General features: G+C 28.3%; 2 protein-coding genes across 2 annotated transcripts in view; one reads left to right on the forward strand and one right to left on the reverse strand.

Annotated features, from left to right (window-relative positions):
* LOC113387600 (COP9 signalosome complex subunit 1-like) overlaps positions 1–18,174 on the forward strand; it is a 256,475-nt gene that overhangs the window by 171,201 nt on the left and 67,100 nt on the right. Inside the window, exon 2 of the mRNA XM_026624943.1 lies at positions 6,075–6,113. The gene's annotated coding sequence lies outside the window, so the exon portion shown is untranslated. The remainder of the gene's footprint in view (positions 1–6,074; positions 6,114–18,174) is intronic.
* LOC113388194 (gamma-glutamyl hydrolase-like) overlaps positions 1–18,174 on the reverse strand; it is an 81,216-nt gene that overhangs the window by 8,718 nt on the left and 54,324 nt on the right.

The raw sequence follows: 18,174 nt of genomic DNA on the forward strand, positions 1-18,174 counted from the left end.
TATTGAATCACGTTCATTACATAATATTATTTTGCATATATATAATAATAGCCATCATATATATCACTATTATTTTAGAAATCGACTAATAACAATTAATTGCAAAAACAAGTACTCAAAAAATCCTCGCTCATATAATTTCCACTTTACATAATCTCAACTGAATAATAAATCAATTTATTACGCAATGAAAAGAAATTGAAACGCCTAAAAGTCTAGTTATTAGAATGCATAATCAGCGGTATGTATTTTATATTGTCGTATGACATCATGCCGGCTTTCCTTGACCAGGGATAATGCTAATGCCTATATTTATGATTACGTGTATTTTAATACTAATATCACTTATCGTACATTTCCTACTTGCCTTCGAGCATTCGTCAATTAAAATAACTAGCGACAAATTTGTTATCAGATTCAATATAATATAATATAAGTCCGTACAAAATAAGTACGTACGCAGTGTTCTATGATTATGAGATTCTAACTGGCGGCGTATCACGCCTGGTGCTGGTGCTGATCACATGTGGATAATAGGCATGCAAAACTTTCAGATAAATATTTTTTATGACTACTGTATTGCTCAAATAGATATATATGAGCAATAGTTAATTGCTCAAATTAATTTCGAGTTTTAGCCAATGGTACTTAACCAACTTCGTGGGATGATAATTAACCAAGTCTTGGGATCATAATGAGACTGCTACAAACAATGCTCTATTAGAGTTACACCCAGAGCCGGTCCTGGAGTCTTTAGCGCCCGCATGCAATTTTTTTCTAGCGCCCCCTCTCATTAATTTTAACTGTTTTAACAGTTTATCATTAAAATGATATAAATATTTACGTAAATAAGATATAATCTAAAAGCGTATAAACTACATTGATTTTAAATAAATTTAGAGAATCGAGGCAATTCGCGGGTTGATTATTTATTTATGGCAAGATTTATAAAATATTTTTAAATTTTCAATTTTTTTAACGTATGCGTTATATTATTATTTGGATTTTGAAACATTTTACTTATTATGCGATTTATTCTATTGAGCAAGCCAAGAGAGCAATACTCGTATTTCATGTTGGATTCTATTTAATTTTTCAATATTTACAATATCCAAAATGGCATCGCAAATTTCTTCTTATTGATATCGTAAGGGCCTAACTGTATTCATTTTTACTTTCCGGTCAAATTCAGAGTATCAGATTGTTGTTTTATAGTTAAATTTTTAACGTATTTTGAAAGTATTGTATAAAGATCAGTAAAAATGCAAAAAAATTACATATTTCTTAAACTATATAAAAAAACTAATTATATTTGTAACTGTATTTTTTCTGCATAGTTAATAATTATTAAATTTAGAGTATGAACACCACTTTGGTATAAAAAAAGCTCTACGATTTTTGTTCCAAAGTAAATTTTGCTTACATTTATCATATTTGTTCAATTTTCATAACTCTAACCACGCATGTCTTCAACCTTCAAAAGTTCATCAGATCATAGACATTATATTACATTATATTGTAGTGTAATGTCCAAACATCAGATGCAGAACATTTGCAACAAGAACAGAAGTTACAATAAAATTTCTCGGAATAAACAAGCCATTTTCTAAGCACTGACTCTCCATTTTCCATTGTCTCTATTATAATTTGAATCAATTTTTTTAACAAGCTCCGTTTCAATTAAATCAGCTCGAAATTCTTAATAATTAGTTTAATCTTTCGCAGGTTTTCGCTTACGGGATTGAGCACCAGATCATTTCTTTTTCGATTGAAGAATTGAATAAGTAGATTAAGCAATAAGCAAAAAATTTTTTACGAATTTCCAGAGTTATTAATCAGTTAATTGTTCCTACTGATATCACATTGTAAACTGAAAATGATTTTGTCACTTCGTATCCATAGTTAAGTCAGATTGTTTATTATAATCTATTAAGTATTTTAGATTTTATATTTAAAAAAATATATAAATAATATGAATTTCATTTCTGAACCTGGTGTAGGTTCAACATTAAAATTTTATTAACAAAATTTCGTACAATATAATAGAATAGTGATGAATTTTTTTTGATGTAGCAATGCCCTATATTAAATTATTTTTACTTGGCTGCATGTTGCTGTCTGTTTTGCCAATTGAAAACTGTTGTCACTAGTGCTTGACACCAAGCTGCCTGAAACAGGAATCGAACTCGTGACTTCTAATTCAAATTCCGTCGTTCCAACCGCTTACCAACAGGTATCTGCGCAACATTAATTGAATTATCTAAATCGTTTTAGAACAAAGTCATTTGCAAAATAGTTGCTATTTTCTGCAGAACTTCGAGGTTTTTCAAATGGTTTTCAAGTTATTACTATCGGGATAACAGAGTAAACGCTGACATATAGGATAGTGCGGGGCTTAATGGTCCGTGAGTAAAAAGGTACACCACCGATATCTCAAAAACTAGTAAAGTTAAAAAAAAATTTATAACAATATTTCAAAGTAGATGGAAAAAAATGAATAACCAGACATCACCTTGATTCTTATGACGGAAAATAAAGGGCAATGTTTGAAAATGCATTAAAAAAAGTATTTTCTTTTGTCGGTAGTTTTTTTGGTTGGGAGCACTGTTGTTTAGTTTACGAAGTCCTAATATTTTTTAGGTATACGTAATTTAATTGTCATAAGATGTATTGCTAATTTTAATTTAGGTCCAACAGTTTTTTCTTACACAGCCTGTATAAAAGCTTATACTACGGTGAGGTAAGAAGGATCAACTGTACCTTTACCATGGCAAAGGTGTAAAAAATAAAAAATAGCAAATGAAGCAGTAAATTATGTTAAAGTTAAGTTTAAAAGAGATAAATTATATAAATAGCTATTCCAACTCTGCTGACGAATATTTTTTCTCCGGCTTCTTTCACCTTGGGGAAATTAAAAATAATAAATTTAACGTAAGGCTACATTTACCAATAGTAAAACTACTAAACAACTTACTTATGTGAAAATTTCAAACAATTTAGAACACAACCGATTGCAATCTTCTGTACCTCTCAAGGGCTCTTCTCTCCATCACGCATGCGTAACCCATCACCATCACCCACACGCGATTTCTATTTCATTCATGAATCGCTACTTCAGAAAGTTGAATGAAAGCCCTTTGCTATTTTACGCATTCGATCGATTTCCATTCTCGTCATAATTATTACCAAATATATTACTACTATGCATGTAGTGAATTCGAAATTCCCTTCACGATTTCTTAATTTATGTAATGGCCTCAGGGCAGGTAATGGCTCGCTTTGGCACGTGGGCCCGCTTCCGGCCGCCCACGCCGGAACGATCTCTTCAAAATCAACTAAGATGCCGGATGTCTAATGACTTATTTTAGTTTCGTAATTGCTATATTGATTTTAATCGTAATTAATGAGAGGATTGGCTTGGGACATCGATAAGCAAAAAATAGATGAGTTCAATTAGAGAATAGTACAATGCAAACGTAAAGTAATACTCTTATACTACGTTACTTTTAATCACTTTCACTTTACCATTCAACTTCCGGTGGGGTAGGTATGAAAATCAAAAATTATATTTAACATTGATTCTATACAAGAAAACATTTAATTCGTAATGATAGTGAAGAGTTTTTGTCAAAGATAGGCCCAGACCAGTTAGAGATACGGAGCTAAAATTGTAAGAATGGCAGTTTTTGAGAGAACAAAGCATCCGATTCCATTGATTCAAAAAACATGTTGCTTGTGAAGAAAAAAAATTATAATTGCAAACAAATGATTTAAATGTCGCAAAAGATTCAGGTTTTTATTCCTTTTCTAACTAAAGCTCACTTTTACTTATAACTAGTGGTGTATGGCATCGTACTTTAAGGCAAAATGCATGAATTTCCCGAACTGTAATAAAATATTCAAGACATATTAAATGCTTTGAAATGTATTATTATAAATACTGTAACTTTCATTATTCGTATTGTATAGACAGAACATTTTTTTATTCTCTTTATTGAATTGCAATCTGTCTTTACAAAAGGAAGACATTCAGTAATTTTGATGATACATGAAATATTAAACATTAGATCTAAAAGGTTACCCAGTAGTAAGCCTTTTCAATTTTGATATATTAAATTTAAATTTTGTGAACTTAAGAATAAAATGATCTATGAGGTAAATGAGTATAAATTGTGAATTATAACAACAAATAAAAAAGACATAACTAATAAACTAAACACAATAAAAATAAATAAAAACATGAATAAACAACTAAATAAGTAGTACTGCTAATTAGAATGAATATATTATATATTATGTGGAGGTCAATGTGTCGGATTCGTCGGGGGGGCATTTTCTTTTTAGCCGTTCGATGCAGTGCGACTTCAATAAGTTCTTGGCCAGAATATTAGGATGGTTTTGTACTCTGCTCTTATATTTTTGACTAATTAATTTAATTTCCTCAGTAATGGTGTTTATGTTTAGGTCTTGATGGACTAACCAGTTAGGCGTGTATTTGGGGGCGTATAGACAAAATATAAGTTAGAAATTGGACAATGGTATTCATATAAGTTTACATCAAAGTTAAATAAACAAAACTCAATGATCCCTTTAGAGGGCTCGCCCGTAGGTGAGCGGTTAAGAGCCATGGGACCTGAATCAGAGGTCCCTGGTTCGATACCCACTTCGAGCAGCCTGTTGTCAGGCAGCAGTGACAACGGTTTTCACTTGGAAATATAGATATCAATATGTTTCCAAGTAAAAATAGCCCTTGCCCGGCATTGCTGCACCAATAAAAAAGTCAGCTCTATTAGATTAATTCTAATAACAAAAATCATCAAATATGGATGGATTAACCATTGGGTTACCATCTAAAAAATACGAAGTAAGAAGAAGTTCAGCCCAACAGCTCATAGGACGTAAGGTTCTGATTGCTGTTAAAAATATAATTAAAAAAAAATTAAAAAAAATTATCCCTTTAGAAGCGGAGTTAGAATGAAGAATATTGTCTAATATTTTTAAGAATTATATAAACTGTATTTCAAAGTTAAAATTATTTGTTTCAAATATTGTAGCTAGAATTAATATTAAAATTAGTATTGTTTTCGATATTTAATTTTTTTTTAGTTTGAAATACTTTTTTTTAAAAAAAAACAATCATTTCATCAACACAAGCTAAAAGTATTTTGAATCATTCAAATCGCTATAGCGGTATCTTACGCAAATTTCTCTATTTCTGCGTTTGCTAATATCTAATTTCATAGTCATTATGATTAGTGATATTCTTTTATAGATTCATAAACCTACAGCAAAAAAATTCTACGAATTTATTTCTTTTATTTCGCAATAAAAAACTGCATGTTTATCCATGTATTGTATTGGCAGTTCAATAGAGATCGACAAACGATCTAGGACAATATATTCAATTAGTTCATATTGACAGTTATTGGTTTGAGGCGTGATATTTATATAAATGATTGGATAGTAAACAAAAAATATAGGCTTATGTAATTAATTTAATATTTGTTAGTTTAATTTTATGTTTGTTATATTTATGTTTGTATTTTTTATATCAATCGCACTTTATCTAGTCAGTAATATTTAATTAAACATCTCAAAATGAAGGTTCATATTTAAAGTTAAATAGATAATGAATATCGTGATATCTATATAATGCAAAAAATATTTGCGTTATATAATACAAAAAAAAATATTTTGATATTGGTGAAGGTTAAGAATGTTCTGACTCGTTTTTTATATTTATGTTTGTTGTTGTTATATCAATTACCATTTAAATAATTTGAACATCACAAAATGAAGGCTTATATTTAATTTTGAACAAAATAGGGATAAGAACCTCATTAGTATCTTATTATTCAAATTGACTTTTTTTTAAATTAAATAGGTATTATTTTATTTTATTCATTAACGAAGTATGTGTTTATCGAAGTATCCACTCAACATTTTTGTATGTATATTAAATATTTTTTATACCAAATACTGCATCATAAGCACTAATAAATTTATTTAAATTAATAATTTTAGTATTTATATTAAATAATATAGTTTATAAAAAGTTGAATTTTTTTTTTCAGATAAACATTAAGAAGAATGTATCAAAGCAATAAGTAGAGGTAAGTGAATTTAAAATTTAATCTTTTTGTGCGCTGTTAATATACTATATTACTATTAGTTCACAATTTGTTTATTGTGCTTGGTTTTAATGATTTTAAAATTGTTTGTATGTGTTATGCACTAAAGAAGAATCTAACCGAGACTCAAAACACAACTTTTTTCTTTCTAATATCTAGATTGTTCTTAGTTTTTTTAAATATTTTTACAGTTACATATATACATGTACGTACACACACACGTGTATGTTTGAGAAATTTAACTAGTGGTGTATGGCATCGTGCCTTGAGGCAAATTGTTGGAACTTCCCGTACCAAAAATTAAATTTTTAAAAAAGATTAAATATGTTTTTAACTTTGGATTAAAAAAATGGATTTTTGGGAAATTTTAAATTTTTGAAAAAAAAATTACTTTTTTGGACAAAAAACTTTTGGAAAAAAATGCTTTTTTAGTTTGAAATATTTTGGAAATTTTGATTTTTCAAAGTAATCGCATTGCTTGAGCTGCATGGAGACTTAATATCAAAGCGTCTAACGGACAAACATGGTCACGTAACCCATAAAAATATAGACAAAAATGGTACACATTATTAAAATCTCCATAAAGTATCTGATAATTTGATGTGCATATTTTAAATAATCATTTTCGACCGCCAAAAATTGCATTTTTTTTACTCTTTTCAACCGAGCTCTGAAACCGCTTGGCCCGCCTTCTCAAAAATTTAATCGTAAAATGTTTTTTGAATTATTAAAATGGGATGCTCCGTTTTATGACTGAGTTACTGCTCTTAGCTCTTTTTTTCCCGCATCCTCGAAACGGCTAGACCTGCCTTTGTCAAAAACTAATCAGCACGTCTCCGTATCAATACGAATCGAACGAATTATAAAAATCGGTTGTTCCCGAAATCGTCGACGAAAATTTGTATCCTCACACATATACACACATACATTCACTTTTTCTAAGGTTTGCCGAAATGTTCGGAAACCTTTGAAAGGTAAACATATATTAAAATATTCATTTTCGATTTTTCTGCGATAACTATACCTTACCCTACGGGGAGTTAGTTATTTTTTTACTAATCCTTGTGATATAAATATTTTACTTCCTTGGTAGACTATTGAAACGATCAGTCAGCTGTGTTAATTTCTGATGGAAAATTTCAACCTACTTTAGTTTTCAATTGAAACTCCTGTAACGGTAATATCAGTTGAACAGATAATGGATCCCCGCCGCTTCTCTAGTTACCATTTTGACAAATTGAAACACTCACATATCTCGACTCAGAATTTTCTGTTTTGTAAGAATAATCTCTATATAATAATATATCTTGTGAGCAGAAAACATTTCAATGTTTTTGTTTTTACATGCCATGACTGAATTACAGTTGAGTTCTACATACATCTTGCATTAGCTATTGCTCAACATCATCAATCTCCTTTTCTTTGTGTTTTAATGGTAAGCGCTGAAAAATATAACACACAATCGACCTATGTAACCATTAAGAGACATTTTGTTTAAATGCAGTTATATAAATTACCAAGAGGATTAGATGTCGTTGAAAGGTGACAATACTAATCTTCATATTTATCATTGTTGAAATATAGAAGGAATATACATTCAAACTGGTATCAAATGTTGTGGCGTGCTTCTTATGATCTGTCTTGTTTAAATTAATTCACATCTAGCTTTTTTTCTTTTTTAGTATGAAAAAATGGTTTAATTTACAAGTATTAATTTAAAGTTTTTTATACGTGTAATGTAATATATCATATTAATTATTGGTTAAACAATCGCCTCTGGTTCATTTCGTTCTTTTGTGATATAATCATAAATTAGTTGAAAGTAGCATTTTGTCTTAAGGCAAGTTACATGAACTTCCCGATAGGTGTAATAATTGACTTAATCAATCAAAATTGAGATTTGGATATTTAAATAAAATTTTCAACTGTATATTTAGAAAATAATGTTATTGCGATAACCAATTGATATTTCTCAAACCTATTTAAATTATCTGTAGTTACATTAATTTTAGTGCCCCGACATGTGCTTGTATGCTCTTAAAATTGTAGCTTATTATTCCAAATTGTAATTAATTTTTATAATTCAACCAAAGACGGTTTAGTTCATGAATTGTATCATTATGGTTAAATTTCATGAAAAACTTCGACATTTTTTTAAGAAACTGAATAAATTATTTTTTGAAATATTAAGCTTAGCTATAAGAAAATACTAGCACAATTACATATATTATGCACGTAGTCCCTGGTATTATTTATTGATTTAAATTGATGGTAACATTTTTTATACAACTAGAGTAGTTTTATAGACTGTTCACTTTTTTCGTTGCTAATTAACTTCCCAAAGGAGAAATTTTTTTATGATTTTTTTGACGGTAGATACCATAGTCTTGTAGATCATACTGAAATATTATGGCCCTACGACAAGCTGTTTAATTTTGAAAATTCGTCAAAGTTTGCAAAAATTAGTATCATTTTTTTGGCGTTTGTCAAAATTAGACATTTCATCGACGTTTGCTCAAAAACGCCTGAACCAATTTCAAATATTCAAAAGTATTTTGATGTGAATTATCTTTACTCAGTATTGTGCAGCGATCGGCTAAGCCGTTTCTTTGTAAATAGCAGAACAGTAAAAAATGTTACGTCTACGTTTTAGCTTTTGATTCTGAATCGATTTTGAAATTAAAAATTGTTTGAAAGATATTTTTTGGTAATGATACTGATTAGTTTTAGGTAAAAATCTACCAAGCCCTTTTCTTGTAATTAGCTTTAAAAAAAGAAATTATTTGTCGATTTTTATGAACCTTTTTTCGGCAACAGGTATCATGGTCTTATAAAACATACAAAAATGTTACGCCCCTACGACAAATAGTTTAATGTTAAAAATTCATCAAAATTTGATAAAACAAAATAGTCAAAATTTTTGTCAAAAATTGCGTTTGTGATGTGATGAGTCAAAGATTACCAATTCATTAAAATTTAAAATAATTAGCTACAATTTTAGGGCATACATGCACGTGTCTGTGCTATTAGCTATTAGCACAGTTAATTTCAATGTCTTTGAGAAAATTCTATTCGAAATCGCTATGTTTAGATTTAATTGAAAGCGATAACTTTATTTTCGAAATAAACAGTTGAAAATTTTATCTAAATATCTAAATTTCAATTTCGATTGTCAATTCTTACACATTTCGGTAAGTTCATGCAACTTTCCTTCATGTGGCTAAATGCCACTTTCAACTAGTTGAATTTTTGAAATCGATTCAGCAGGTTTTGAGAAAACGTTGATGAAAGATGTAATTTTAATGAACATCAAAAAACTGGTCACTTTTTAGGCTTTGACAAATTTTTAAAATTAAACGTAGAGCCTTATTATTCTAGTATGTTCTATATGACCATGATATCTATAGTCAAAAGAAATTCATAAAAATCGTCAATAAAAAATTTTCAGCAATTAATTATTTCGGCCCGTCTTATTTTTATCAAAACTAATTAATACTTTTCAAACAGTTTTTGAATTTTTTAAAATTGATTCAGGATTTTTTTGTTAATTACAAAGAAACTGATCTTGCGATCGTCAAGCAAAGCTGATAAACGATAGTCCTCATCGAGATTTTTAAATTTTGGAAATAGGTTTAGCTGTTTTAGAAAAAAAGGCCAAAAATCGGTCTACATATACACTCACTCAGCCATATATACACATACGTACATACTTTTACTAAGCATAAACTTTTCCTTCGGTAGGTTAATAAAAATGCAAATTCATTTTTTTATATTGAGATGCCAATTCTTCAGTAAAATAAGCCCTAACATAGCGTTGTTATAGTAACGCTATATTACGGTCCTTTTTAAATATAAATTGGTAGTGAAAACTGTCAAAATGCTATGTAATTGCTGTGCAGTTAGATCTATTGTAACGGAGAATTGATCTCTAATTTAGACAAATATTTCTGTAAACTTAATGCGATATTGAATCAGCATATAAAGTCACAATTTACGTAATCTCCTCTTCAGCTAATTTATTTATCTCGTTTTACACAACTCGCATCAAAATCGTGAATAAATTGCGGCCCTGAAACATGTCAACCTATAATAGTGAAAGGCGTTCAGCGTTTACTACAAAACGCTCTAGACGCGTAGATATGAATGGAGCCGTTTGAAAAGTTCCATTCAAAAAAGTGTAATAACTAACCTTTCGAATATCATGAATGAATTCATCGCTATTCTAATATTCACATATCGCAGAACCAGAGACCTTTGTGTGCGATTATAAATTGTAAATCTGTCACTGCCAGAAAACGTAGGCAGGTTACGTTTCTGATGAAGTAGCTGAAGAGCTAGGTATCAGTATATTACGACTTTTGTGATTTTTTTTGAATAGTTTATGAAATAATTTAGCTAGCTAATAAGTTCATAATTTAAGTATTGTTCCAAATGGTTATGTATGTTAAAATAAATAGTCCAACACATGTAGGTTCATACTTTCAGCTTCAAGTACTTTAGAACTAATTAGTTAATTCAGGGTTATTATTAAATATATTTGCAAAATTTCAGTCAAATAGTTTTAATAGAAAGTTTATATTTTGAATTTTGCCCAGGTGTTTATTTCGATTGGTCCCATTTTTATATCAATCTTGTGGATGGTAAGATAAATATGGATTTTTTCTTAATCAGTTTATTAACCTAAGTCTGGCATAAAACTTTTAGGTCTATATTATTATGATTTGCAAGTATCAGATACATCTGTATAATGTGATTTTCAATGCTTAGTAATGTACCTATATCAGCACCAAAAAATAAATTAGGATAGATATTTGAAATCATCTAGTAACTTACTTTTTATATATGCGAGATATCTATTTCACTATTTTTGATAGTTTAATTCTAAATAGAAAAAAATAAGGTTTAAACTATTTTGCACAAATGGATAGATTTATTCAGTTCACGGGATCTATATATAATTTTTCAGTGTACGTTATTTAATTGTTTTATACGATGTATTGCTAATTTTAAGTTAGATTCAACAGATGTTTTTATATAACCTTTAAAAAAACTTACACATGGATAGGGTTATAAAGAACAATTAAACCATTTTCTGGCTTCTGTAAGCTATAAAAAATAGTAAATAAAAAAGTAAATTAAGTTAAAGTGTTTGCCTCCTAGGTGTTTCATTTTACCCTGCCTATGATGTAAAAAGCACCAGACAATATTTTTAAAAAAATACGAAAAAACACATTTCTTCAATATATTAGTTTCACTGAACATAGTAAGCATATTTAAACAAAGTGTGATAGTATAGTGGATGTTAGATATGTGTTATTTGATGTGAAGTAATTGGTTTGGTTTTTACAATATTGCTCAAAGTCAATTTCGGCAATGGTAAATTAAATTTTTATTCAAATCTATATTCTGCGCATACGTGAAATACATGTACTGAAAATATTTTTTTTTTTTTTTTCTTATAAATTACAATCTGTCTAAATAAAAAGACATTGAGTAATTATTTTGACAAATAACATTAAATTATAAAAGGAAAACCCAGTGGTTCACCTTTTATTAGTGTACTGAATTATATTATAATTTTGGTATAATACTGAAAATATAATTTTCAAAAATTTACAAGTACTTGGCCTTTTACCTAATCTTTTACCTTTACCTGGTTTCTTTACCTTCACCTGGTCCTTTGCCTGGTCTTTTAACCGTTACCTGTTTTTTACCTGGTCCTTTGCTTTCGCCTGGTCCTTTACCTTTACCTGGTTCTTTATCGGATCCTTTACCTGGTCTATTACCTGGCCCTCTAACTGGTCCTTCACTTGTCTTTTACCTTTATCTGGTTCTTTACCTTTACCTGATTATTTACCTTTACCTGGTCCTTTACCTTTACTTGGTCCTTCGCCTTTACCTGGTCTTTTACGTGAAATACTTGTACTGAAAACATAATTCTTAGAAATTTATAAAATCTTTAAATATTATTTATGAATATGAAAAAATATATTCATCAGCTCTTTCATTATTTCCAACATTGAAAAAAGCAATAATTAGATGCTAAATCGTGCTATAACATGCTGTGACGCCCACAACACCTAAACAAACTTAAAACATGTTATGTTTGTTATTTTTCTGCAGATATATGTCTTAAAAGACACATCCTCAACCGCAAACATATTTATGGCGAAAGAAATTAGAATATAAACAAGCACACAATCTTACAAGATCTGACCACAATGTTGGATTTTGGAAAGCGACTATTGCGAAAACTACTAAATATAGATGATTAAATAATGGGCTATGGCAAGGCTTTAATAATAAAGTTAACCGATTTGTATAATTAAGCGATTCTTGTCTTCAAATTTATTCATTCATGTATAACATTATTTTTATTAAAAATATTCAATGCGGTTTAGCGGGAAAGAGTTTTTTTTTATTTTTTTATTGGCTTTGAAAAGGGAACAAGTTAATTGAGAGATATAAGATGATGGTAATTATGAACCCTTACACTTTGAATATATATTTAATATGTGTTTTTAATAATAATACAGTTATTATTACAATAAATATATTTGTTATACCAATTGTTATATACGTGAAAATATTCAAAGTGCATCACAAATTTAAGCAGACAATTCTCATATAGAGTAGAAATGTTATGGCAATGCTATGTCACAAGTCTATATTCATAAAAAATATATAATTACCAAAACGTCAAAAATTATGTATTTGCTGTGCTATCAGGCGTTTTACACATAAAACCTAACTTACAAAACGCGCAAACGTCAAATAACAATTTTATCATGAGTGCAACTTCCTGATGTCTTTGTGATAACACATACGTGAAGATAGTTTTCATATGTAAAACATGTGATCGTACAGAAAATTCATAGCTTTCTCACAGTTTGTTAATACCAACTCATACGAAAATAGACCCGTAAAATAGCATTACCATAATATTTATGTTTCATCCAAAAATTGACCCCTAAATCTTTAGCTAGAAGCAGTGCTAGTATTTTAATTGTTCAGAAAGATGTTGAAGCTGTAAAAATTGATAATGATTAATAATTAAAACATAAAAATAAATATAATATGAAATATAATATAATATGAAAATTACATTCTCTACAATGGCATGCAGTTATACTTTAGGCTTATCTTTTAAAATAAGAAAACACAGAAACTAATTATAAGTTTTTATTAGATACTTTGGCGTTTTTTTTTTTTCAAAAAATATCTATTTTTATGTTATACAGCATTATTTGAATTAATCACGGCAGTAATATAATTTTTTTAATATGTATTTGTAAAAAAAATTTAATTTAATTTTCAACTAACATATGAATTATATGATTTTATTGAAATATACATTACCTAAATTATTATTGATGTAACTATAAAGTATTAGAATCTTTAGATATAAAAAAATATTTTATATAATATAGAAAAAATTTTAAGGAAAATAAGTTAAAACTAGTGGCATGTATGGCATCGTGCCTTAAGGCAAATTGCTGGAACCTTCCGCACCGTAACGAAATGTTCGAGGAATATTAAATGTTTTCAAATAGATTATTATAAATACTGTAACATTGTCTAATATTTATAAGAATTATATAAACTGAATTGCAAAGTTGAAAATATTTGTTTAAAGTATATTAGAACTTGAGTCAAAATTATAATTAAAATCAGAATTATTTTCTATATACAAAAAAAATATTTAAAAAAAAAAAAATTTAAACAATTTTTTTTTCCAAAAAGCAATTATTTTGTTAAAACATGTAGAAAGTTCTTTGAATCATTCAAATCGGACGCTTAGTTCTTTCAGAAACAGCAATTTTTTGCACATTTAACTCTGTATCTCCGAAACCGCTAGAACTGCCTTTGCGAATTACGAATTGAATGTTTTTTGGATCATTCAAATCCGATGCTCCGATCTCTCAAAAACTCGATTTCTATTTTCTGCACTCTTTGCTCCGTTTCTCCGAAACGGCTGAGCCTGTCTTTGCCAAAAACTAATCAGCACATCTCCCTATAAATAGGAATCGAATGTTTTTTGAACCATTCAAATCGGTTGATCCGTGCGCCCAAAAACGTGACTGGAAATTTGTATCCATACATACATACACACACACAAACACACACATCCATTTTTTCTGAGGTATGCCAAAATGTTCAGAAACCTCCAGAACGTCGAGAAATTTTCAATTTCGATTTTCGGCCCATTACAATAACTTACCCTACAGGAAGTTAAAAAGTGATCATTAAATAAACACAGACGTTTTCTATAAAATGAAACTAACAAAACTCTCAGGACACGAACCAAAATTTCATTTACCATTTAACTGTGCTAGTGGAACAAATCTGGGTAACACTTTTACGATAGTAATAATAAATTTTATCTCATATTATTTTATTGCACATCAAAATTCACTTAACAAAGTTGTATTTATATAATGTAAATCAGATCATATTTGATTTGAATAATGAATAAATCAATCAAAAGCATTTATGAATTGGCACGAATCTATGGGCGTATAGGCAAGGTCGCGAGCCAAAATGCGTGGGAAGATGCACCGCGGGGTTTTGCACTAGTGCACTAGAACAGAGTTTATCGAAGTTAATCAAATTTAATTAATGAAGATCATTGAATATGATTTTTTTTTATAATTTTTTATAAATCATATAACAGGAATTCAATCTCAAGTGCTATAAATTTCTGGTATATATTTATAAGTTTTATATTTTTATTATCGTGAGTCGAGCGCGCAGTCGTGTCCTTACCTGCTTTCTAATTTCAGCTTAACGTATTTTTAACTTTCCATTGGGTAAGTTATAGTAATCGCAAAAAAATCGAAAATGAAAATTTTTATATATCTTTACGTTTGAGTGGTTTCTGAACCTTTTGGCATACCATAGAACAAATGGATGAATGCGTGTGTGTGTTGAAAAAATTCAAATTTTACAAAAATGTTAATTTTTTTCAATAATTTCATAATTGTCAGAAATTTAATTTAGTCAAAGTTTTCAAAAAATTTTGAAGCTTTTTTAAAATATTAAAATTTTTTGTACGTGATGTTCCAGCAATTTGCCTTAAGGCTCGATGCCATACCCACTAGTTTATATATAATTCAGCGCGCTAAAAAATGAAATAGGTCCTTTTTTCAATTATAGAAAAAAGATTTCAATTACTATTGTTTTAATTTTACGTTACTCCTACAAAAGGGTTCTTATCAAATTAAATTAAATTTTTCGAATTTGATTGAGACAGTTTTATACAATCCATTGTTTATTATTGACATAATCTACAATACATAGCAAAAATAAAACCATAAAAATATTTTTTCTTTTATAATAAGTTATTTTAAAGCAACATATGATGTCATTTTTCATACATATATCCTAAAAATATCTCTAATTCTTATAAATTAATAGAAGCAGTGCGATGTAAGCATTGTTTTTACTTCGAGTAATACAGTGAAGAATAAATTTGGAACATCAAAAGTGTATATAAATAATCCTGTTTTTTATATATTTTTTTTCATATTACAGTTATGCTTATTTTATCTTGTTCATTGCGAATTAATTAGTTCAAATAATTAAATATATTGTTAATTAATTCATAATTGATTATCGTCATGAGTATGGAGTTGGCTAGGAAGTATAAGAAAAATAAAATTAGATACTTGTCATGACATTTTCGAATTTGTAAAACGATCAAAGATTTTTATACTTTTCTAATAAGTTTTTTTTTTTTGATAAATACTTTTTTAATAGAATAAAATATCCTAATTTTACGCTAATTATGCAGTTTTGTAAATATAAAATAATATAATATAGTAATAAATAATATAATATTATATTAAATAAAATTAAAGAAAAATATACTTGGTCAAATTATTAGAACTTATACAAAAATAATTATTGATACATTATATAAAACCATCATCAATTGGTATTCAATTCCATTTTAGTCATTATGTAGTGTATCATCAAAGTAACATCTCATATAAAATATATAAATGCATTATATTTTTTTAGTTTACCAGCTATTATAAATAAATAACTTATTTTTTAATTTATTCCATATTTTATTGCAAATAAGCCGCTTCTTATATGTTTAATCTCAAACATATTTTATTGATTTGCGATAGTTTATTATATGAAACAGTCTATATAAAATAAGTGTTGCATTTTAATAAATGCATTAATGGAGCGAAGTATCAAATCAATAACTATATAAAAAATATTTAATGATTACATACAATGTATAGATATAAATATATATAGATATGTATATATATATATATATATATATATATATATAATATATATATATATCTAGATATGTATATATATATATCTATATATATATATATATATTAAATTTTTTATATAATTTTGATGTTGAAATATGTGATATTCAGTTTTCATGGCAATACATCAGTTTTCAGGGCAATACAATTTTGATGTGGCCACAATTTTATATCACGAATCGAATACATCTCGAGACCTTTCAGAATCTTGTCTGATACACCTTTACAAAATAGTTTAAACAAAAGATTGGATACTTCCTCACTGTGCGAGAATTACCAGTAGTCTTAAACAATGTCTCGAAATTCATACCTTTAAAAAAGTTACCTATCATGATCGACGTTTAATTATATTAATTTTAATTGCCCAATTTTTCTTTTTCTTTTTTTCTTTTAATTTGATCTCAATTTTACTAATTATGTCCACCCTCACAATTGTCATGTTTTTTTTTATATTTCACTATATGTACCCTCTCGCGTTGTCAAATCTTAAATTCTTTGGTCAGTTCGTTTGCCTTGTACCTCAGCCCTCAACATGTGTTCGCACATTGACGTACATTCAGTAGGCACCATACATCGGAGCACAGAAATGTATGCGCGATGTTCTTCACAAATTCATAAAAATCTCAGTCAAAAATTTATATATTTCAACTTAAAATGACAAGGATTAGTTTTTTAGTGCACTGTGTGAACATTTATAATATGAAATATTAGGATTGTTCATTGTGACATTTATAATATGAAATAATTAAGATTGTGCATTGTGAACATTTATAATATAAATAATTAGGATTAATTCAATTCATGCAGTAAGTTCATACCATATCACTTCTTATATATTAGTTTTTATTTAATAATTTCTATCTGTTCTTTCAATCTAGAGTCCACTGAAGATGACACAAAACAATGTGTCGAAACGTATGGAATAAATAAAAAAATGTTTTAAAGTCATACAAATTTTTTAATTGATGTATGCCCTGAAAACTGAATATCATATATATATATATATATATATATTAATTGTTTAATATGAACAAAACAGCACTCAGATTTTTTTATCACAACTTTATTTTATTATTACAAACGTTTCGAGACTAAGGCGTGCCTCATCATCAGTGTAATTTCAATAACAGTTATTTATTAAAAACATTCTTTTAACTTCCGTAGGGTAAGTTATTGTAATGGCCGAAAATCGGAATTGAAAATTTTTACATTTCTCGACGTTTTGAAGGTTTCTGAACGTTTTGGCATACCTCAGAAAAAATGGATGTGTGTGTTGTGTGTGTGTGTGTGTATGTGTGTGTGTGTGTATGTATGTGTGGATACAAATTTCAGTCACGTTTTAGGGCGCACGGATCAACGGATTTGAATGGTTCAAAACATTCGATTTCTATTGATAGGGAAAAGAGCTGATTAGTTTTGGCAAAGGCAGGTCCAGCCGTTTCGAAGATACGGAGCAAAGAGTGCAGAAAATAGAAATCGAAGTTTGAGAGAACGGAGTATCCGATTTGAATGATCTAAAAAAACATTCAATTAGTAATGATTTGGAGAAGTGTTTATTAGTTTTTGGCAAGGCAGGCCCAGCCTTTTGAAGATACGGAGCTAATATGTAAAAAATAGCATTTTTTGAGAGAACTAAGCGTCCGATTTAAATGATTCACAGAACTTTCTGCTTGTCTTAACAAATAATTGATTTTGGATTTTTTTTTTTTTTTTTTTTTTTTTTTTTTTTTTAGTTTTTTTATTTA

This window comes from Ctenocephalides felis, unplaced genomic scaffold (assembly GCF_003426905.1).
Source record: "Ctenocephalides felis isolate EL2017-DRISC unplaced genomic scaffold, ASM342690v1 CF-g0.4_SCAFFOLD_03572, whole genome shotgun sequence".
Classification (NCBI taxonomy): domain Eukaryota; kingdom Metazoa; phylum Arthropoda; class Insecta; order Siphonaptera; family Pulicidae; genus Ctenocephalides; species Ctenocephalides felis.